The following is a 23,604-nucleotide window of genomic DNA, read 5'->3' on the forward strand; positions in this document are numbered from 1 at the left end:
ACTGAAGCTCCAACACTTTGGCCACTTGATGGGAGGAGCCAACTTACTCAACTTTCTTTAGATTCCACTAGAAGAGAGATTGTGCAGGAAAAAAGATTGTTTCTTATTTGAGAGTTTAAAGTGGTGGCATTTTTTTTGTAGTGGTGGTAAAATACACGTAAAATTTTTATTTTAACCCTTTTTGAACACAGTTCAGTGGCACGAAATACATTCACACTGTTGTGATTTTAGCTCTTACTCTTTGGATCCCCGTCATCCTGACAGGTACCCCGTTGTGGGTTGGGTTTTGTTTTGCGTCTTCCTAATGCTTAGTGATGCTAAGCACATTTTCACGAGCCTGTTGGCCATCTGTATTTCTTTGGGAAAATGTCTATTCAGGTCTTTCCCCGCAAGCTGCACAATCTCACTTCTGTGAAATCTAAAGGAAGTTGAACACACAGAAGCGGAGGGTAGGATAGTGGTTGCCAAGGGGTAGGGTGGCGTGTGGGGAGACGGTGACCTGAGGGAATGAACTCAGGCTTACGTGGGATGACTAAATCTGGAGATCCGGTGTGCAGCCTGGGAGCAGTCAACAATGCTGTACTGAATATGGGAAATCTACTGGGAGAGTGGATTTCAGGTGTTCTCACCACAAAGAAGACAGAGAACCATGTGGGAGACAGCGTTAATTCCTCGACTGTCGTAGTCATTTCACTATGTCTGTGTCAGACCATAACGTGCACCATTTTTGTTTCAAAACCTCCGCTAAGCTCCCACTCCTCCCACCCCCAGCCCCCGGCATCCACCCTTCTACTGCACGTCCCTATGAATTTGACTCCCCTGGGGACTTCCCGCAGTGGAGCCAGACACCATTTGTCCTTTCTTGACTGGTTTACTTCACTCAGTAGAATGTCCTCAAGGTTCATCCACTTTGGTTGGAGCCAGAGTCATCGTCCAAAGGAAACTTGCACGGGCCTCCCAGTGTAACGGTTAGGAAGGAAATCGGGGAGCCTGGAGCCCCTCTCACCCCCACCCCAGGGAGGCCCTGGAGGCTCTTCCACAAAACCCCAGGGCTCCAGGAAGCTGCGGGTGATACCCCCAGATTAATGACCAACTAAGAGGAGCCCCAAGGCCCCTGAGAGAGGCTGGGTGGCCGGGGCCCAGGAAGCAGAGCCGAGGCAGCTGGGCTGTCCCTGCAGGTGACTGAGCAGCTCTGATAAGCCTCCGCAAGGCCGGGCTGGTGGCTGATAACACAGTGGCCTGTCCTGGGGGTCAGGGCACTGACAACTTGCTTTTGGACGGGGGACCGGAGGTGGGGTGATCACATTCCAGGGCTGGGGGATGGGCAGGAAGGGCCTCTGGAGCTTGTTCTTGCCCCGATGTTGGTCTCTGTGTGTGTGTGTGTGTGTGTGTGTGTGTGTGTCTGTGCGCGCGCATGTCTGTGTGCCCCAGGTCTCCTCTCTCCCGCATGCGGTGTGCCTCTCAGCCTGCCCCTCCTCTCTGCCCTCCCATCTCAGCCCTGCCCATCCTGAGCTCCTGGAGGGCTCGGGGCCCGGGTGGCTCCCTCCCAGCTGCCCCAGAGCCTGGAGCTCAGAGCTGGGCTCAGGAAAGCTGAACATCCATTCGTTCCTTCTTTGGTTCAACTCATTCACTTGCACTGTGGCTTGTGTTCCTTCTGTGCGTGTTCTAGGCGTGGGATGCGGCAGGGAACAAGGCCCAGGCTGCACCTTCTCTTTGGAGAAAGGATGCCACAAAGGCAGATCCAGAAGTGGATCATCAGTGGGTGAGGACAGAGGAGTGTGAAGAGGGTGCGGAGAGTGGGGATGAGGCTGGCATTGTTCTGGATACACCGTCCTGAGAGGCCTCCCCCGCCCCCAAAGGGAGGCGGCACAGGGACCCCAGGGCAAGTGGGAGGAAGTGTGCTCTGGCTGGGGGCCTGCAGGTGCAAAGCTCCGGGGGCAGCACTGTGAGCGGCGTCCCTGAGGAACAGCGGTAGGTGCCTGGCTGGAGTGGAGTGGGGTGGAGAGCTTCAGGGGGCCTGGGGGACCCTAGCAAGGCCCTCTGCTGTTATTTAGTCCCTAAGTCATGTCTGACTCTTTGCGACCCCGCGGACTGTAGCCTGCCAGGCTTCTCTGTCCTTGGGATTCTCCAGGTAAGAATAATGGAGTAAGTAGCTGTGTCCTCCTCCAGGGGATCTTCCTGACCTAGGGATCCAACCTGTGTCTCCTGCACTGGCAGGCGGGTTCTTTACCACTGAGCCCCCAAGGAAGCCCCTGGATCTGTTCTAATCGAGCAGTTGTTCTAAATGTTTAACAGACTGAGCCAGACTCCTACAGCAGGTCCCCAGGGCTAGATGTTAATCCTGTAGTTCCTGGATCGGGGTAGAGTTGGGGGGCTCCTCCGAGTGCAGCGGGGTGATGACTCCCGGGACATAGGGTTGTATTCCAGCCTTCTGCACCGCCACCCTGAGCCTCAGTGCTGAGGAGGTGTGACCGAAGGCACCTCAGCCTGGGGCTTTGGGGAAGCCAGAGGGTCCTGGGCTTGCTGGCCCGTGACCTGGCTGCTGTCACTTTTTCCCCGCGCCGCTGCCTTATCTGAATAAAGAGCTTTATTCCTTCAGTCATCTTGAAGACAGAGAGTGAAGGAGGGCACCTACGTCTAGAAGGTGCTCAGGCAGTGGGCACTGCCCACCCCCACCCCAGCGTCTCAGCGGGGACAGTGGGAAACTCACCACCCATCCTTCGGCCCCTAGGACGGGGGGAGGGCCAGCGTTCCCGGAACAAACCCGGGCTCTAGTTATCTATTTATCTATCTACCCAGCCGCACATCTATTTATTTTCAGCTCTAACATCTTCTCATCAGGGAGGCACCGAGGAGGAAAGAAAGTGAAACCGATACGGGGTCCTTTTCAAGTGGGGAGCCGGCTGCCTGCGGCCTTGGGACTGAGGATGCTGTCTGATCTCCGTCCAGGGCGTGGGTGCCCTGGGGCTTCTGCGGAGCATCTTCTGCCATCCCTCCCCACCCCAAGCCAGCCACCTCCATCCTTCGCCACATCAGGGGAAGGCTTCAAAGACACAGCAGCACTCTGCAATTGGAAACACGCATGTTTTGCAAAGTATCAATTTAGCAGTCTGTTCAGTTGGTCAGGCTGTGCAGGCCAGCTGGATGAATTCCTGAGCGGGTATGCTCCGTGTCCTGGACTGTGGTAGGCCGGGGTTCGAATCCTGGGTTTGACACTAACAAGCTCAGAGACCTTGGGCAAGTCTGTGCCCCACACTGGGCCCTGGTTTCTCGTGCAGCTGACAGTCTGTGGAAAACCACCCAGGAGCCACTGGTTGATCTGTTGGCCATTTGGCATGATCAGACTCAATTTCTGTTGTGGCAGATTTCACGTCCTTGCGAAAGACAGACAAAAATAAGTGTAAGATGGTTCCAGTGGAGGGTTCTGCTAAGGAGAGATGTCCCTGGAGCTCTGAGGAGTTAGCCGTGCGGGAGGTCAGTGTCTCAGGCTTCCCAGAGAAACTGGCAATTTAGCTGAGCTCTGGAGGGCTTCCCTGGTGGCTCAGCGGTAAAGAACCCAGCTGCAATGCAGGAGGCCCAGGTTCAATCCCTGGGTTGAGAAGATCCCTGGAAAAGGGAATGGCAACCACTCCAGTATTCTTGTCTGGAGAATGCCATGGACAGAGGAGCCTGGTAGGCTACAGGCCACGGGGTCGCAAAGACTAAGCGACTAACCCAAGCACACTGGAGGATAAACAGGAATGGTCAGATGTGCCAAGGCCCTGAGGCAGGAGGGAGCTGGGAGTGAGGACCTGTGGGTGGGGCTGGAGGAGGCCTGGGGTCCCCTGCTGGGTGTGCGGAGTCAGGGCCTGAGGCATGGGCAGCCAGGGTGGGAAGCTGCTAGGCTGACCCAGTTTCTGGATTTCGCTGAGGCGTCCCCTGCTCTGGACACTGTGTGAATTGGACAGTATGAGGTCCTTTGCAACCAGCTTCTTTCACTCAGCTTCACGTTTGATTACAATTGTTTAAGCAGGTGGGTGATGCACGCAGGGTGCCTCCGGGAAGTGCTGCCTGGAGCAGGGCTTGCGTCCTGGTTTCTCGAGGACCCAGAGCCAAGCTGTTCGTGTGCAGCAGGCAAGCTCGCCCCCGACCTGGGGACCCCGCAACTGCGTGGAGGAAGGTTTCTGACACCCCTGTGCTCTTCCCTCCTGGGGGAATGGAGCCCAGCTCCCTCCTGCGTGTCCCGCAGCCCTTGTCTCCACCCTCCGCGGCCCGGGGGCTGTGTGTTAGAGGAGCCATCTAGGGCGGGGACGCCTGGACACTCAGATGTGCCTCTCATTTCCCCCAAATTAAACAGCTGGTTTGTTTGACTTGGTCTGAGCAGGTGCATCTGTACACCCAAGGTCAGGGTGACTCTGAGAGCCATGTTAAGTGTGGTTTTTCAGGTCCACTGGGTCCCAGAGGGCCCCGCTGAATAGTGGGAAGGGGCGGGAGGGCAGGACCGGGTTGTAGCCACATTCATCCCTTTCTGTTTGTATTTTGGCTGTGTGGGATCTGAGTCCCCTTTCTACTGGAACATTCCTCAACTCACGAGTCTTGGTGGACCTTCGTGCAGGGGCTGGTGTTGCTGAGGCAGGGGCCGCTGTGGACGAGGGTGGCCGGGGCTGGGGGGTGGGGGTGAAGAGGGGAGCCACGCCCTCCTTCCAGAGGCTTCCTGAGGCTGTGGTGACTTCTGGAGACCAGTTCCCTGCTGCCTCTCCGAGGCTGTGTCTGTGGCCTGGCGTCCGCGTGGAGCACCTCCAGCAGGCGTCTCTTCCGGGAAGCGCTTCCAGGCCGGCTTCTTGGGGTGGACGGGTCGCTTTGAACCTGGAGGGACGTTCCAAGGAGTTGCAGAGAAACCAGAGTGATGGAGCTAAAGGGAAACCAGGGCTGAGCCTGGGGTGGGCGAGTGTGTCTCGGGCTTCGTGAGGATGGGGATGAATCCAGGGCTGGGGGACACTCCAGAGAGTGAGAGTTCAGCTGCAGGAGGAAAACCTTTCTCACAGCTGAAGGTCCCTAAATGGGGTGGCAGGCTGCACAGATAGTGAGCTCCCGTCCCCAGGACTATTCTAGCAGAGACTCATCCTCTACCAGGAATCCCTTTGTCTATTCAGGCCGGCTCCCTCTCCTGCATGAGATCAGGGTGTTGGCTCAGCTCTCACACAGCCTCAGCATGCTGGCCCCGACATCAGCCAGCCCTCAGTCTGGCCAGGGTGGTGCCCTGGTCTCCCTGATCTTGCCACGGCTCTGTGAACAGGGCTCTCCATGTCAAGGGACCTCACTCACTAAGATACGCACCCTGAAGAGAGACTGGAGGGTCCATGTCCTCATGGGAGACGGCTTTGCCATCTGGCCTTGGAGAAGCCTTTCCTGGGGATGGGGCTGGCGCCGGGGTGAGAAAGTGGGAAATTCATAGGAGAGGACAACCTCTTGCTTTGCCCTGTTCTGTTTGGGTGGATCTTCGTCACTAGCACGCGGCTGTCCCTGGGCCAGGGCTCTGGATACGTGACATCTGCACACCTGAGAACCCCCCAATACCCGCCCTTGCATCCTCAACCTGCCTCCTGCCTCCCTCAGCAGTCCCCCACCCTCAAAATCACTTTTGAGGGAACCCCAGGCCTTCCCTGCAGCCTCCAGCACGACACCCAGAGGTCAGAATCACAGTCCAGGAGTGCGGAGCCCGGGGCTCCGAGTGGAGGCAGGGGAGGATCCCCTGAGTGAGCAGGGATGCATGCAGGGCGGTCCAGCCCGCGCTTGTTGGAAGGAGGAAGGAAGGAAGGAGGCAGGGAAGGAGGAAATGAAGGCAAGAACTCGGCTCCCAGAAAGGCTACCTAGACGAGACTTGCACACACCTTGGCAGGCGGGAAGCACTCTGCCAGCTCAGCGGGGCTAGTTGGGCAGTCTGACTCGGCAGGGTCTGGTGCGAAGGTCCTCCTAGCAGTCCACCAGTTGGCCTGGCTGGGCAGGAAACCCTCTGGCCCCAGGGCCCTGGGTACCTCACACATGTAGGATGCTGGCGAGCAGACTCTAGGTGGGGGAGGGGCGCGTGTGCAGACTGCGGACGTCGGCCTGGAGGAGTCGAAGGACCTGAAACGCTCGGGCTCCCTGGAAGGACTCACGGGCACAAAGGGGAGGTCCGGGTGTTCTGCGTCCTTAGTTCAGTTTCTGATTTCGAGCATCACGTGGATTAAAAAACTCAGCAACTGAAGACACACCCATCACGTGTGTTGTTGTTGTTCAGTCGCTCAGTCGTGTATGACTCTGTGACCCCATGGACCGCAGCACGCCAGGCCTCCCTGTCCATCACCAACTCCCAGAGTTTACCCAAACTCATGTCCATTGAGCCGGTGATGCCATCCAGCCATTTCATCCTGTCACCCCCTTCTCCCACTGTCTATCTTTCCCAGCATCGGGGTCTTTTCCAGTGAGTCAGCTCTTTGCATCAGGTGGCAAAGTATTGGAGCTTCAGGGTCAGCATCAGCCCTTCCAGTGAATATTCAGGACTGATCTCCTTTAGGATGGACTGGTTGGATCTCCTTGCAGTCCGAGGGACTCTCGAGAGTCCTCTCCAGCACCACAGTTTGAAAGCATCATGTGTGTTAGGTGGATCCATCTTGAAGGCAAACACCCCACAATTGGTAGGAACACTGTCTCTGCCACGTCTGAACACAGAGGCCAAGAGAGTGCCCCACTCTGACCCCACCATCTGTGTTTCCCTGGGGCTCCCAAATCTGTCCTTACATTCTGGGCGTCTCAGGGGTCTCCCACGTGGTGGGCAATGCTGGCCTCTGGGACCCTTGGGGTACCTGGTAGATTAAAGCCCTGTGCTCTTGTCTGTTCAGCCAAAAATGTAACGCACGAGAGTGCAAAGGGCGGGCACTCACCAGGGCCTCGCAGGCGCACTCCCTGCCTTGCTGGTTGGGCCTCCTGTACCTGCAGGCCTCCAGTGCTGCGGGGGTGGACGGGCTGCAAACCTTGACCCGCAGAGAATGCTCTGGCCTGGGATCAAAAACACTGAAGGAGTGTCCATCTCCCCCAGGTGTTTCTGCTCAGACCCCAACCCCCAGCTCACTCATGGAAGGCCAAGTCCCCATGCCCCGCCCCTGCCAACTGGCACCATCCTCGTGGTAGGGCAGACCTATCAGTCACAGCTCCCCCCCACCCCGCAGTGATCCTCAGTGCTGGTCTGTGGCTTCCATCTCTCTGCCACAGAGTCAGGACAGCCAAGGATCCAGCTTTGGGGTCCGACAGAGGGGTGAGTGTCTTCATTTTGCAGCTTGACAATCGAATGGGCAAGTTAGTGGCTACTTTTAAGCATGACTTTGATCTTGACGGGGGCAAATGACACTTGGGAAGTTTATGAAGTCAGGACGATAATTGTGGCAGGTCCCACAGACCTCTGCAGGGGCCTTTGGAGCTGACACAAGGCACCATCGAGAAGTCAATGCTGCATCTGCTTTGGCGGCTTGGATGGCAGTAGAGGACCCCGGGTGTGGCTACTGGGCCCCCACAGCTGGGCAGCAGCGACACGTGGCTTTCTCCCCATGGCGTCCTCTCCATGCCTGTGTCCAAAGTCCCTTGTCCTGTTGTTGGGTTAGGGCCGCCCCTGTCCAGCATTAATCCAGCACATGTGTTAGCTGCTCAGTCATGTCCGACTCTTTGAGACCCCATGGACTACAGCCACCCCTCCGGGCTCCTCTGTCCATGGCGTTCTCCAGGCAAGCATACTGGAGTAGGTTGCCATGCCCTCCTTCAGGGATCTTCCTGACCCAGGGATTGAACCTGGGTCTCTTGCATTGCAGGCGGATTCTTTACCTTCTGAGCCACCAAGGATCCAGGACAACCTTCCCTTAACTTAACGCATCTTAATTTCACCATATTATATCAGCAAAGACTTTTTTCCAAACGAGGTCACAGTCACAGGTTCTGAGTGTTAAGATTTGAACATACCCTTTGGGGGGACGCACCTCTCAAACCAAGATGGCCCGGCTTGTCCAGGAAGACCTGAGGTGCAGGCTGACCCCACACCTCCAGTCCCATGTCTGCGTACTGTCCGTTCATGCCGAAACTCTGCCCATTCAGGCAATGAACAATCCAAAAATGAAGTAGAAAACCATTCCATTCACAGAAGTAGCAAGAAGAATAAAATGCTTAAGAGTAAATTTAACAAGAGAAGTGCAAAGAACTGCAAAATTGCTGAAAGAAATTTAAGAAGACCTAAGTAAATGGATTTTATTTTCTTGAGCTCCAAATCACTGCAGGTGGTTACTGTAGACATTAAATTAAAAGATGCTTGCTCCTTGGAAGGAAAGCTATGACAAGCCTAGACCACATATTAAAAAGCAGAAACATCACTTTGAGGACAAAGGTCCATATAGTCAAAGCTATGATTTTTCCAGTAGTCATGTGCGGATGTGAGAGTTGGACCATAAAGAAGGCTGAGCGCAGAAGAATTGATGCTTTTGACCTGTGGTCTGGAGAAGACTCTTGAAAGTCCCTTGAACAGCAAGGAGATCAAACCAGTCAATCCTAAAGGAAATCAGTCCTGAATATTCATTGGGAGGACTGGTGCTGAAGCTCCAATACTTTGGCCACTTGATACAAAGAGCTGACTCACTGGAAAAGACCCTGATGCTGGGTAAGATTGAGGGCAGGAGGAGAAGGGGGCGGCAGAGGATGAGATGGTTGGATAGCATCAGTGATTCAATGGACATGAGTTTGAGCAAGCTCCGGGAGATGGTCAAGGACAAGGACAAATGGACCCTAGAATTCATATGGAAATGCAAGGGACCCAGAAGACCCAGTCTTGAGAAAGAGAGTCAGAATGACAGAGCTCACACTTCTTGTTCAGAGTTCACTGCAAGGCTTCAGTGACCAGGACAGTGTTGGCATTGGCATAGCGAGAGAGATTTAGACCAGGGGAAGAAAATAGAGTCCAGGAACAAAACCATCTGTATTAGGTGAATTGACTTTTGAACAGGTTACCAAGAGTATTCAATGGGGAAAATACTAGTCTTTTTCATACAGGGAAGAACTGTATATTCACCCACAAAAGAATGAATTCAGACCCCCACTTCACACCATATACAAAAATTAACTCAAAGTGTGTCAAAGACACGCACTTAAGAGAGAAAATTTTCAAATTCCTCCAAGAAAAGAGAGGTAACTGTTTGTGACCTTAGATTTTTAGATATGATACCAAAAATACAAGTAGCCAAATAAAAATCAGATAAACTGGATTTCATCAGAATAAAAACTCATGTATGCCAAAGAATGCTATTGAGAAAATGAGATGACTCAGAAAATATTTACAAATCTTGTATCTGAAGGCACGAAGAATTCCTAAAGACAAACAATCCAGTTAAAATGGGCAAAAGACAACTTGCCTGATGGTTCAGTGGCTGAGACTCTGCCTCCTAATGCAGGGGGCCCAGGCTCAGTCTCTGGTCGGGGAACTAGATCCCACGTGCTGCGACTAAGACCCGGCACAGCTAGAGAAATAAATACTTTTTTAAAAGCGTCTTGAGGTGGTTTGAAAGTGAAAATTGCCCAGTTGTGTCCGACTCTTTGCGACCCCATGGACTGTAGCCTGCCAGACTCCTCTGTCCATAGAATTTTCCAGGCAAGAATACTGGAGTGGGTAGCCACGCCCTCCTCTAGGGGATCATCCCAACCCAGGGATTGAACCCAGGTCTCCCACATGGTAGGTGGATCGTTTACTGAGCCACCAGGGAAGCCCATGAATACTGGAGTGGGTAGCCTATCCCTTCCCCAGGGGTCTTCCCGAACCAGGGGTTGAACTGGGGTCTCCTGCCTTGCAGGCGGATTCTTTACCGGCTGAGCCACCAGGGAAGCCCAGTTTAATACCTTTGTATGTATAAGAAAAGAATAGGAGAAATTATTAAAAATCCTGTATCTTGATATCAGCCTTGTGTTCAAAGGGCACAAAGTATTTCTAAAGACAGACGACCTAGTTAAGAACGGGCAAAGGACTTGAGTAGACATTTCTTCAAATAAGAGACACACATGGGCAACAAGCATATGAAAAGATGCTCAGACTTATCAGTCCCTAGGGAAACCAAGTCAAACTGCAACGAGGTGCCACTTCACACACACACGGTCTTTTTGCTATAGGCTCCTTAGCCTCAAACCTTTTCACTGCCTGAGTATTAATAATTGACGATGAGACAATTTTGCCATGATCGTTAGAACAACTGGATGACAGTTTGGTTTACATGGTTAAGATGCGTCAGCATGTCTTCAGTTAGTGACGTTACTGATGACTTTATGGAGCCGACAGATAAGGATGACTTACTCCAAGGGTTGGTTTCTTATACTGAAACACACTAGCTTGGAGGAGAAAGAGGCTGAGGACCTTGAAGATGCAAATCGAACCCATAACTTGCATAGAAGTCTGGAATGTGTACTGAGGGACATGTAACAGCAGGTCAAGAGCACACAGCAGGGTGGAGACTGTCACTGCATGTTTCAGAGCTCGGGTTCAAATCTTAGTGTATGGAAACTGATACCTCTCTTAAAGAAGGAAAAAAAATTAAAGAAAAAGAAAAACTGTGATGCCAAATGAAGAGACAGATTGACAAGCCAAAAAAAAAAAAATTGTAGAAAAACACCATGACCTGGAACAGAAGAGCTGGCGTAAAACCCACACAATAAAATCCATTATTTGAGTAGTGCCATCAAGAATCTACACACATCTTGCGTGTGAGTGTATGTGTTCAGTCACTTCAGTTGTCTTCAACTCTTTGCAAGCCTCTGGACTGTAGCCCCCCACGTGCCTCCAACCATGGAGTTTTCCAGGCAAGAATACTGGAGTGGGCTGCCGTGCCCTCCCCCGTGGGATCTTCCCTACGCGAGGATGGAACTCGAGCCTCTTCTGTCTCCTGTGCTGGCAGGTGGGCTCTTTACCACTCGTGCCACCCAAGAAGCCCCACACACATCTTAAATGTATTCAAACACTTTGCATTTCAGGATAAAGCCTTTTTAATTTTCTTATTCATTTCTCTTGCTTCACTATGTCCTTTTTAATGTCTCTCTTTTGTTATATAGTCTTTTATGGCAACTTGCCTTATGGCCAATTAGTTATGTAGTGAAATGTTTGCAGCACAAATGTTTGCATGAAAGATGTCTATGGAAAAGACGCTTAAGGCAAAAGAACCTAGGATGTACTTCATATCCACTAGGATGGCGATAATTTAACAGACAGACAATAAGAAGCGTTGGCGAGGGTGAGGAGAACTTGGCTCATTGTGGTGGGAATGTAAAATAGCGCAGTCAGCTTGGGAAATTGTTTGGCAGTTCCTCCAAACACTAAACACAGAGTGACCGTGTGACCCAAAAATTCTACTCGTAGGTATTTGTCTAAGAGAAATGAAAGCGTACGTCTACCCTAAAATGCATATGGGAATATTCACAGCAGCATAAAACCCCAAATCATGAACAACCCAAACATCCATCAGCTGATGAATAGATAAGCAGACTGTGGCACGTCCATAACAGCGTAGTTTTCAGTTCTAAGAGGAATGAAGGATTGACACGTTACAATTCAGGGGAGGCATTACATATAGTGAAGGACTCCAGTGGAAAAGGCCACATATTATAGGATCCCATTTATGTGAACAGTCCAGAACAAGCAAATCCATTGAGACAGAGAGTAGATTGGTGGTGAGCGGGGTCTGGCTGGCCACGGATGTGGAGTGACGCTAACGATTGTGAGGTTTCTTTTGGGGGGTGATGGAAATGTTCTAAAATTAGGTGGTGGTGACAGGTGCACAGCTTGGTGAATGAATGAAAAGCCACTGAATTGTGCATTTCGAAGGGGTGAATTGTATGGTATGTGAATTCTGTCTCGATAAAGCTGTGATTTGAAAAAAAAAAGCATGAGAAAATAAGGATAAACGTCTAATGCTACTTCCTACCCCCAGTGGCTTCCCTCGCCAGTGCTGGGCGTGCGGTCTGCCCTGTGAAGCCTGGCGTCCAGGCACTTGGGGGTGTGGTCCGTCTTCTTCCTCTTGGTGTGCCCTCCCTGGGGAAGGACCACCAGACCTTCCAGGACCTTCCCTCCCCTGCCTCCTCTGCATTCACCTTCACAGCTCACACAGTTTCATTTTGGCTTTTCTGGGTTGGAGATGAGTGGACCCTGATAGGAAAGTCTTCCCACATATGCTGCCCAGACCCCTAGGATATGACTGGACAGACCACAGGGGGACAAACCCAGGCGCTTTCTGGAAAGCGGAAGGGCCCGTTCCTAGCAAGGCCCCAAACAGAGCATGTGGTTAAAGAAGGGTAGGGGTGGGGGATGCGATAGCATCCTCTCCCAGACAGGGAGGCAGGGCTGTGGCCGTGTGGAGCGGCAACCCCCTCCCCGCACGCTTCTGACTTGGCTGGGTACTTCAAGGGCTTTTCCAGATTCAGAAAAAGCCGACGTCTTTCCAAGAATGGAGAAAAGAACAGATGTACTGAAGAAGAAGAAGAAAGTGATGCCAGAGGGGCTGGATGCCTGTCCTGGAGGTCCTCTGTGGGAGGAGGTGGCCAGCACGGGGCTCTGTCCACCCCGAGGATAACTTTCTTGGAAAGACAGTCACCATCATCTCTGTGCAGCACCTTCCAGGGGTGAGAATGGAAGGGTGGCATTGACACATAGGTTCCAATGATCCAGGGTTCTGGCTCTGGAAAGCCAAAGCATCAGAAAACTGCAAGCATTTGGAGTGTTATCTGTCTGGTGTTCAGTGCAATGGGGACATGGGTTGAAACAGTGAGGAGGCTGGGGTCCCTGTGGCAGGCTGAGGCATGGGGGTAGTCTAGAGAAATAGAGAAGATTTCCTGTAAGTTCTGCTGGCTCCAGGCTTTGCCTGGGCTGGACATGGAGTGTTCTAGAAACTTTCACGTGTACCAGTGGTTCTCAGCCTGCAGTGACATTGACCCCCTAGGAAACATTTAGTAATGTCTGGAGACTTGTTCCTTTGTCACAGCTGGGGGAGGGGGTGCTACTGGTCTCTTGAGGAGTTAAACGCCCCACCGTGCGTGGGACAGTCTCCCTGCCCCCACCCCAAGGAATGACCCAGCCCTAAAGGATCCAACGCTGTGGTTGAGCAACTCTGATCTTTGAAGGTGCAGCGCTGGCTTAGGTTGCCTGGGAACGGCGATCCTCCTGACGTGTTGATGCTGGTTAAACACATATTTTTCCTTTCTGATTATTAAGGTGATACACGCTGGTTGGATAAAACTTGCAAAATGTGGAAAAAATACAAAGAAGAAAGTAAAAGTCATTTATAGTCTTAGAACAGCCATGCTCGGCATCTTGGGGAGAAGAAGTTACTTCCTCCAACTGAGGCCAGGGGGCAGGAGGCTAGTGAAAGGGACATGCCATTCAAAGCAGAGTGGCTCGCGCTCACGGTTTTCACACTGTTTTAGCCTCAAATGGGGCAAATGTACATTCATCTGGTATTGTTACTGCCCCAAGTTCTGTACTCCAAATTCACAGTCCTAATTCAAGATTCTTCTAGAAGTTTATGAATGTTCGCTACCATTGTTTACCTCTGCCCTACTTACCGCCCACGTGAAGCTTTTTCATTTCCTTTTTAGCAACTTATCATCATCAGTGTTTTCTAAAGCTTCGTTTCCAGAGGATGAATAACTTTTTACACTTAGATTTCATTGGCTGATGTAATAGTTATGTAAAGGAATGGATTGACTACAAGCACAGAAACATCAGCAGCGGTGTGAACAAGGCTGATGTTGGCAGGTGTGTGGGGGGCACAGAGGGGCAGGGGGGCTCCTGGAACTGCTGCCAGCTGGGAGTGGTCAGCAGGACCCAGACCCCGCTGGAGACAGTCACTGCAGGGCCCCACGTGTGGTCTCAACTCCGTGGGTGCTGGTCAGGAGACCTGCTGTCTGTGGTCTTCATCTGTTTCCATGCAGGCGGGTACAGATGTACAAAATCGGCCATCTATTCGGTAAGCTGATTCCCCACCTACCAGGACACATACCTACCGATTATCGTGATCTCACATGGTAGCATAGGACCTCAGGCTTTTGTATTCCACCCTAGACTCTGGGGCCATGAGGTGCAGGAGGGACACTGGGCAGGGATGTGATGAGTGGTCAGCCATGGCCTTGCCAAGTTGTCTGTGGAGGATCCTGTTGTTCTGGGCAGAGGAGAAACCATCCTCCAGGCAGCCGTGCTGCTGATGCTGCTGACAAGCAGGCAGAGACTGGCTGCTGGAGACTCTAGTGAAGGGCTGTTTCTGTGGGAAGTGGTCTCCCAGATGGTCACACTGGGCTCCGAATGATGCCACCTCTCCTGGGCAGTGCTGCCGGTCAGCCAGGGTGGGTGGTCACAGTGATGGCTGACCGGAGGGATGGGAAGGGGCTCTTGATTCTGCGGGTCACCTCTCACCACTTGTATCTGATGGCAACTCTTTCTCGTTGGCAAAACAAAATCCACTCTAGAAAAATCCCCAGGATTCTGGTGCTTTCCGCCCTGTGCAGGGGATTTCAGAGTGCACAGGAACACAAGCTGTCGTATGCTGGCAAGCAGTCCCATTTGCCCGCGTTGACAGCATCACTTAGGGTTAAATTAGTTCTTTACAACAATCCTCACCTCCCCAGTGTGGGATAATTCAATCCAGGTAAACACAGGTGCCTTAAGTTTGGTAAATAAATGATTCCAGAGACCATCTCACTTGTCCAGGGAAAAGGCACAACCTGAGTGGAAGGTGAAGAGCTTCCACTCGATTCCATCCTCCCAAACCCAGCAGATACATCCGTCTACCCATCCACCCATCACTCATCCATCCATCTATCCACCCACCATCCTCTTATCCATCCATCCATCCATCCATCCATCCACCATTCATCCACACATTATCCACCCATCTCCCATCCATCCATTCATCTGTCAATTCACTATCTATCCACACATCTTCCACCCATCCTTCATCCACCCATCTATCCATTCATCCATCCATTCACTATCCATCCACCTGTCATCCAGCCATCCATCCCTCATCCATCCATCCCTCATCCATCCATCCATCCATCATTCATCCACCCGTCCATCATTCATCCGTTCATCCACCATCCATCTACATCCATAATCAGCTCGTCTATCCTCCACTCATTTACCTACCCATCTAGTAGTCATTCACCTGTCCATTCATCTACCATCCATCTGTCCATTTCCATCTATTCAGTCTACTATTGTGGAGGAGAAAATGGTAACCCACTCCAGTATTCTTGCCTGGAGATCGCATGGACAGAGGAGCCTGGCAGGCTACAGTCCATGGGGTCACAAGAGTCGGACATGACTTAGCAACTAAACCACTGCCAATCTATTATTATGTTCCCTTCCTTCCTACCTTCCTTTATCCAACAAGCTTGTTGAGCATCTACTATGTACCAGCCTCTGGATCAAGTCCTGGGGCTGTCAGGGAGACAGAGACTCGACCCTTGTCTTCCGTTAGCCCATAGTGTAATCCCCTGTTTCCCCCAACAATGCACTCCTGCATCCTTATTTCATTTACTCCTCACGATAAGATAATTTCAGTGTCATTTATTGCACAGATTAAAGTGCAAAGGCTCTCTCTGAATTTTCATGCTTCTCTGAGTCTGGAGTGACAGGGGGAAGGTCAACAAATTCCTGTTTACTGAGCAATTGTTATGTAGCCACAGGTGGCCTGTTCCTTAATGTATATGATGCTCTTAATTTTACAACAGCTTTAGGCTTACAGAAAATTTGCAGACATCTAGTTTCTCTTACTACTAATAGCAACATCTACTATGGGTCTGGTACGTTTGTCACAAATAATGAACCAATATCAATGCAATATTGTTCATCGAAGCCCATACTTTATCCAGGCTTCTGTATATCTCGCCTAATATTCTGCCTCTTCAAGGATCCCATCCAGAACACATTGGTCATCATGTCTCCTCAAGCTCCTCTTTGCTATGATGTTTTCTTAGCGTTTCCTTGTTTTTGATGACTTGACAGTCTTGCAGGGGACTGGTCAGGTATTTTGTAAGGATGCCCCTAGTCAGGTGTGTCTGAGGTTATGGGTTAATTAGGCTGGGGTCATGCTTTGGGGTGAGGAGAACCTTAGGGTGAAGTGCTGTTTGAATACTTACTCCCCATTGAGCTTCCCTGATAGCTGATTCCCTGATAGCTCAGATGGTAAAGAATCCATCTGCAATGTAGGAGACCAGGGTTCGATCCCTGGGTTGGGAAGATCCCCTGGAGAAGGAAAAGGCTACCCACTGCAGTATTCTGGCCTGGAGAATTCCATGGAGTCCACGGGATTGCAAAGAGTTGGACACAACTGAGTGACTTTCACTTTCACTTTCTCACTTCCCCATGTGACTCACTGCTGTGATGGTGACCTTGACAGCCTGGCTGAAACGCACATGGATTTCTGCCCCCTGGTCCTGGTTCTGCTGATAAAACTTAGCTCTCAGGGATGAAGTGACCACAGAACATTGCTTGGAGTAGGTCAGAGTGAACATCACCATCCTGATGGTGACCCGGTCTGGCCCCTCCCATCCCCCCCGCCCCCGCTGTGTCCCCATGCACACTTTCATAGCATTTGACTGTGACTGAGGTCCCCAGCCTAACTGGGGGGGTATCAGTCCCCCTGTGGAGTCAGCTGAATCCCTAGTCGAAACAATCTACTTATGAACAACCCACCCAGCAGCGACAGGCGCTCCTTGGGGGAGGGGGGCCCACCCTGGATGCCCACCCATCACAGGACGGAATCCTGGCACCCGGACGCCTGTCCAGCCCTAGCAATGAGGTTGGCATTATTTATGGGATGGCCAGTCTGCCGGTGTTTGCACACAAAGGCCCCGCTCTGGGGCCATGCCACGCGGGCCGGCATTCCAGCGCATTCCAGCGGCCCGCAGCCCAGCCGGACAATAGCGGGCCCTCTCCCGTTCGCCGGGCCGGCCTCTGTGAACAGAGCTCCGTTGACAGCCAGGCTGCTCTCACTCTTGAAGAATTCCAAAAATGGAACAATGCACGCCAGGCCTGGGCCTCTCAGGCCGCTGCTCAGAGCGGGCCCCGGAAGGCTGTGGTTGGGGGCTGCCTTTGCAGCTGTCTAGTTGGCATTTCAAGGGAAACCCCAGAGCGGGGTGGGGGGTCAGAGCGGGTGCACAGAGAAAAGAGAGGAACTAAAGAAAACCCAAGCTGTCTGCGAACAGGCCTGAGCCCCTCTGGCTGGACAGTCTCACAGGGAGGACATGCTGGTCCCCGGTCAGGCACATTGCACCAGCCGGGTCTACACGGGCACTGACCATCGTCAGAGGTCTTTGGTCCATTCCCAGCTCCTGGATAGCTGTGGTTCATCCAGGGTGGCCCCTCCTGCCTCCAGCGTGTAATCAGGGTGGTGACGGAGGGAGTGAATCAGGGGGGTCACCAGGCGGAAGGAGCCAAGAGGGGATGAGGGATGCCTTTGGCCTTCCCAGCCCAGAGCTCGGGCCTCTGCTGCTGGCCAAAGAGCTGTCACCTCAGCCGGGAGTGGGGAGCTGCTCCTCGGGCCAGCTGTCCTGCCATGTCCTAGCCCCCCGGTGGCCCCCAGGGCCGGCAGAGGGACCACATCTGGAGGCCACATCCCTTAGCCCCAGTTTCTCCTCCGAGGCCCCAGGGGTGTCTGGGGCTGGGTCCATCTCTGGGGGCTGTCCTGGGCCCTGTGGGGTGTTTCCCCTCCACCCACACTCTGACCCAGCCATGACAACCAGACACGAATTCAGCATCTCAGCGCGTTCCAATGGTTCTAACAGAGCACCACAGACGGGGCAGCTCAGAAACAACAGCCACGATTCCCAGGTTCCAGGAGGCTGGGTGTCCAAGGTCAAGGTTCCAAGGTCAAGGTGCCGGCGCGGCGGTCTCCCACTGTGTCCTCACCTGGAGGAAGGGGACGGGATGCTCTGTGGGGCGTCTCACGGGCACGGGTCCCCCCAGAGGCTGTGCCTCCCAAGGCCATCACCTTGCATGTTAGGGTTTGCTTTGTTGGCTTGTAGTTGTCCTCTGCTGCACCGTGCAGCTTGTGGGATCTTTGTTCCCCCGCTGCGGATTGAACCCAGGCCAAGGCAGTGAAATCACGGAGTCCTAACCACTGGACTGCCAGGGCACTCCTTTGGGTGTTAGGTTTTCAACATGTGAATCTGGGGACACGACCACTCAGACCACAGAATCAGGCATTGCCAAAGAGCCTCAGGGTGGGGTGGGAGGCAAATCCCCTGCCCCCTCACCTTGAGGATCCATCATCCTGTTTGAGCTTGATGGTGGCTTTCAAACATGGTTGTGAATTCTTTGACACTCTGCCGATGAACAGGTGAGGTCTCTGCCCACTGCTCTTGCACGGGGAAGGGCATGGCGCTGCTTCAGTCCATCAAGTATGGCGGAAAGAGAGCTCCAGAATTTCCCAGGCTGGCTCTTCGGGGGGAGGGGGGCAGGCACCTTCTCCTGCTCCCAGGAAAATCAGGCTGCTGCGGCCAGGAGCAGCTGGACTAGATGGGCACAGGGCACTGTGGATGCCCAAGGCTGTTGCAGGCACCTGTGAAGGGGCACATAGTCAGTGGCTGAGCCTTCCTGAAGCCAGATGGAGTAGAATTCAGGTCACCTTCGAGGTGGGACCAATGACAAAGCCCAACCAGACCCAGGTGGTCTCGTAAACTGCAGGAGGCGAGGACTCCCTTCCCAGGGGAAGAGGTTCTTGAGCTTGTGTGTGCACGGACCCTGCAGCACGCGTGAATGCACGTGTGTGCGTGTCTAATGGGGCAGCGGGGTGCGGGACCGAGTCTTCTACCTCCTGGGCTCTGAGGTCTCCTCCAGCCCCGGGGGTCACTAAGAATACTACGCGGGGACACTAAGCCGCTGGAAAACCTTCGCAGCGGTGAGGGAAGCTGGGCGACCTTCCTCACCAAGGCCGGCACTTCCAACCCTCCGCGCTTCCTTTCCGCTCTTTGCTGCTGGCCGTGGATGCCGGGAGCGGGCAGCTCTCCCCGCCTCCTGGCCAGGGTCACCTGCATCCTGTTGGACGGCTCCTCTGTCGCCCTGCAGCTGAGGCGTTTCTTGGGGGGTTGTTTCCACCTCAGCACCAGCTGCCCCCCGCAGCCTCGGAAAGCCCCCTGGGTTTGCCCTGAAAGACCGGAGGGAGATCAAGGTCTTTCCCTGCGTCTGGCAGCCACGTGGGCTGTGGTCTGGGCTCTGCCAGACGGCATGGCTTCCCTGTCTCCTTCTCTTCGCTGGGAGTCGGGCGGAGCTGACCAGGCCAAGGCACAGGAGCATCCGTGAAGCTGCCGGATGGCGTCTCGGCGAGGAAACAATTGGGCGCTGACAATCAGAGGAAGGTGGAGGATCTTGTCCCAGTTCTTCCTGTTTTTGTGTGAGGTCGACCCAGATGGGCACTGATAATCGGGCCGGGAGATGGTCCCCCAGCGGGCGAGGTGGCCTTGCAGGCCCCGGGGGCGCTGGGGTTCCATGCCTAGCCTCGTCTCCCACTTCTGCCCTCGCCTGGCAGGAGCAAGCCGGCAAAGCCGAACGAGGTTGGGGGGGGTCCCTCTTCATGAAACTGCAGACCTGGCCAGCAGCTGCTCCGTGCAGCACTCTGGAGTTGGGGGTGGGGAACCAGGCGGCGGGGGCAAGGGCCTCCCTCCTTTGCCCTGGGACCACCCATTAGGGTCACACACACACACACACACGCAGGGTGATGGTGATAGCTGAACAGTTATGCTGTCCACAACAGGCTCATTCCAGAGTCCTAGGACTTGAGGGTCCCAGCCTTCTCCGCGGAGTGGAAAACTCCTGACTGATAGCCCATTAGGTTCACCCAGCCTCTGTTTGGCGCTCGGAGGGGAGGGGGGGATGTCAGGGAGCCTCTTTGAGATGTCCTGACCTGCCCTCCCCCACTGCCCACCGTCTCAGAAAGCTCACCACTCTGCCGGGGCCACCCATCGCCCCAGAAACCCTGAGGCCACTCAACTCTGCACCAGTGCCCTTCAATGGTTAAAGAACTTCCTCCACAGGCACCAAAACAGAAGTAACGGTGTGAGTCTGCTTGTGGGCTTCCCGTGTGGCTCAGCTGGTAAAGAATCGCCTGCAACACTAGAGACCTGGGTTTTATCCCTGAGTTGGGAAGACCCCCTGGAGAAGGGAAAGGCTACCCACTCCAATATTCTGGCCTGGAGAATTCCATGGACTGTATAGTTCCAGCTTTGTTCAAATTTCCCCACGGACTTCCCCAGCAGTGCAGTGGTTAAAACTCTGTACCACCACTGCCGGGGGCGTGGGTTCAATTCCTGGTCAGTGAACCTCTTGCGTGCCACAGGGCATGGCCAAAAAATTAAAAATAAGTAAAATGCAAATGGTCTTTTTTTTAAAAAACAAATTTGCCCCAAACTGACAGCCACCAGGCGGTCTTTCAGTGGGTGAGTGGATAAGCTGTGGTCCATCCAGGCAAAGGAATACTAGTCAGTCCTAAAAAGCGATAATCTATCATGCTGTGAAAAACTGTGGAGGAAAAGTAAATATGTGTTGCTGAACGGAAGAAGCTAATCTGAAAGGCTGCACCCTGTGTGATGCCAACTGTCCTGGAAAAGGCAAAACTCCGGAGACAATGAAGTTTGGTGGCAGCCAGGGTGGGGGCGAGGGAGGGATAAGCAGACAGAGCACAAATTTTTCCGGCAGTGAAACGACGCTTGTGAGATGGCAATTGCGGAATCGTGATGTTGTGCGTTAACAAAACCCACAGAATGTACCATATCGAGTGAAACTTAATGTAAACCCTGGGCTTGGGTTAATGATAATACATCGGGACTTCCCCAGCAGTGCAGTGGTTGGGATTACTTGCTTCCAGTGTGAGGGTTTGGTGTCTGGCTGGGGAACTAAGATCCTGCAGGCTTTGTTGCTCGGCCCAAAAAGAAAAAAAAAAGTATTTAAACAGATATTAAAGCATAATACATCAATATGGGCTCATTACTTGTAGCAAGTGTACAGCAATAATGGGAGATATTAGCAAAAGGGTGGGGAGGTGGTTCTTTGTAAACCTAAAACCGCTCTAAGGAATAAAGTCTCTTCATTAAAAGACGTGAACCTGAGCACGTCACATGCCTTGAAAACTCTCGTTGCCAACAGCAGTCTCCTTAAGACCCTTGAGAAAAGAGGACTCACGTGGGTTACTGGGTGTTTGTCAGTGTGAAGGTGTTGGTCATTCAGTCATGTCCGCCTGTTTGCGACCCCATGGATGGTAGACTGCCAGGTTCCTCTGTCCCTGGAAATCTGTAGGCAAGAATACTGGAGTGGGTGGCCATTCCCTTCTCCAGGGGATCCTCCTGACCCAGGGATCAAACCCGGGTCTCCAGCATTGCAGGTGGATTCTTCACCGTCTGAGAAACCAGGGATTTGCTAAACATCCCTTTTATTCTGTTACAGAAACAGAGCAAGCATCAAATTAGGATGAGCCCGCATGCTTACAGCTCTGCCACGGCCCTTCCCCCAAAACAAGCTGGCGGACCACGCCCAGAGCTGCAGAGAGCCACGCAATTCCTGCCGACATGTAGCTGTGGCCAGTGACGCTCTGCGGATCTGAAGTGGGGCCTGTAAGGAGAGAGGAGCTGCCCACTCCTTGAGGGGTGGGTTCTTTGCCTTGCCACTCTCTCTACTTTACGGCTGGAGGTGCTTCGCCCACAGCAAGCTGCTGGATCATAGACCTCCTGGTGTGGGCACGGCATGCACCTATCTGTTCCCATCTCCACTCACGGCCCCTGGGACCAAGGAGGCTGTCCTGACATGAACGTGAGTATCACTAAGTCACCCTTAGCCTTCATGTTCATCTCCATGGCTGCCGTCATGGACCAAGGACCACAATCACAGTGGCTTAAACACACGTTTATTCCTGCACAGCCTGGAGGTCAGAAGTCTGATGTGGGTCCCACTGGAGGGGGCGCATGGCAGCCTTCTCTCTGGAGGCTCAGGGGGATCTGTTCCTTGCCCTTTTCCAGCTTCTAAAGGACCTGCATCCCTTGGCTTGTGGCCCCTTCCCTTCAAAGCCAGCAACGCATCACCCTAATCTCTGGCCCTGGCCCCCTTGCCTTCTTCTTCCTCTCCAGACAATGCAGGACAACCTCCCCATCACAAGATCCTTAACTTAATCACCTCCGCAAAGTCCTCTTAGCCTGAGGTGCCAGGGACCAGGTGGTGGCGTTTGGCGGGGCCATGATTCTGCAGCCCTCAGCTCCCTCTTTCTTCCACACACCCCATCAATCAGGAAATCCTGCTGGCTCCACCCTCTGCATGTATCAGGCTCCAAGTTCCTCCCACCGCCAACTGTCAGCGATGCCTAGTCGTGTCTCCCAAGCGTGATCAGGGCCCCCTTGCTGGTCTCTTAAATTCTCTCATTTCCTTTTCCCAATCTGTTCTAAACTCTGCAGCCAGGCTGATCTGGGAAGGTGCAAGACCAACTCCTCTAACGGTTCTGGTCTCATTCAGTGTAAAATCCAAGTCCTTTCAACAGCGGACGAGCCCCAGCTCCGTCTCCCCTTCCTCACGCTTCCTCTGGTCCCGCCCCGGGGTGCAGGGCCTCCTTGCTGTTGCTCTAATGCACCAGATGCTCTCCTGCCTCAGGGCTTTTGCACCACCTCTGCCCTCCTCCTGGGCACGCTTTCCCAGCGATCTCTGCCCCCAAATCACCATCCCCAAAGCTCTGGGTCTCTCCAGCTCTGCCCCCTTCATCCTGCTTCACTTTCTAACAGACTCCATCGTTCATTTGCGTCTTAGAGCCTGGTCTGTGCCCCACACTATGGGGACACAGGGCGGGCACTTTGTCTGCTTCACTTACTTTGTGGTCCTGGACGAGGGTGGTGCCTGGCCCTAGGGGGGCACCTGTGGAGCGAGTCTCAGGTAGCTGAGGACACAAGAAGGAAGGAGGGGAGCACCGGGCTGGGTGCCTCTCCCGGCTCTTTGTATCAATGGTCCTGGGCAGAGTGTGGAGACCCCTCCAGCTTACCAGGAGGCAGGTCAGAATCCCCCGTCTACCTCTTCCCCCACGAGATTCCCCCAGGTTGCCACCACTGTTCAGCAGGCTTTGGGGGGGGAAACAGTGTCTTCCTTCCTGCCCTAGTTGTGTTTACCAAGGGCTGGTCCAGGGTCTTTGGATGCTGGGAAGAATAGGATGCTCCTATTAGAGTTCCAGTTCCAGTCATGGAAGTGGATTTGCAGAGAACAGGAAGGCATGGTCCCGGCTGCACAGGCTGAGCACCGAGGGTGTTCCAGACACTTTGCAGGGGCTATGGTTTCACTCAGCGAATATCTGCTTGCTCAGCACCTCCTCTGGGACATGTCTCTGATCCCACCCCGGTACCCTGAGCAGGAGCCAAGCCTTCAGGGTCCCGCCAGCTCGCCTTCCCTTGTATCTTTCATACCAGCTCTTGTCAGGACCATGCATTTCTCAGTCTCCTCGCTTGTCTTTTCTGCCAACCCGGGGGCTCCTGGAGGTCAGGTCCTGGGGTCCTCAGTGTCTTCATGTCTCAAGCAGCTGGCACACAGCAGGTGCTCAGAAAACGCGGATCAAAAAAAAA

This window comes from Bison bison, unplaced genomic scaffold (genome assembly GCF_000754665.1).
Source record: "Bison bison bison isolate TAMUID 2011002044 unplaced genomic scaffold, Bison_UMD1.0 scf7180017864080, whole genome shotgun sequence".
In the NCBI taxonomy this organism is placed as follows: Eukaryota; Metazoa; Chordata; class Mammalia; order Artiodactyla; family Bovidae; genus Bison; species Bison bison.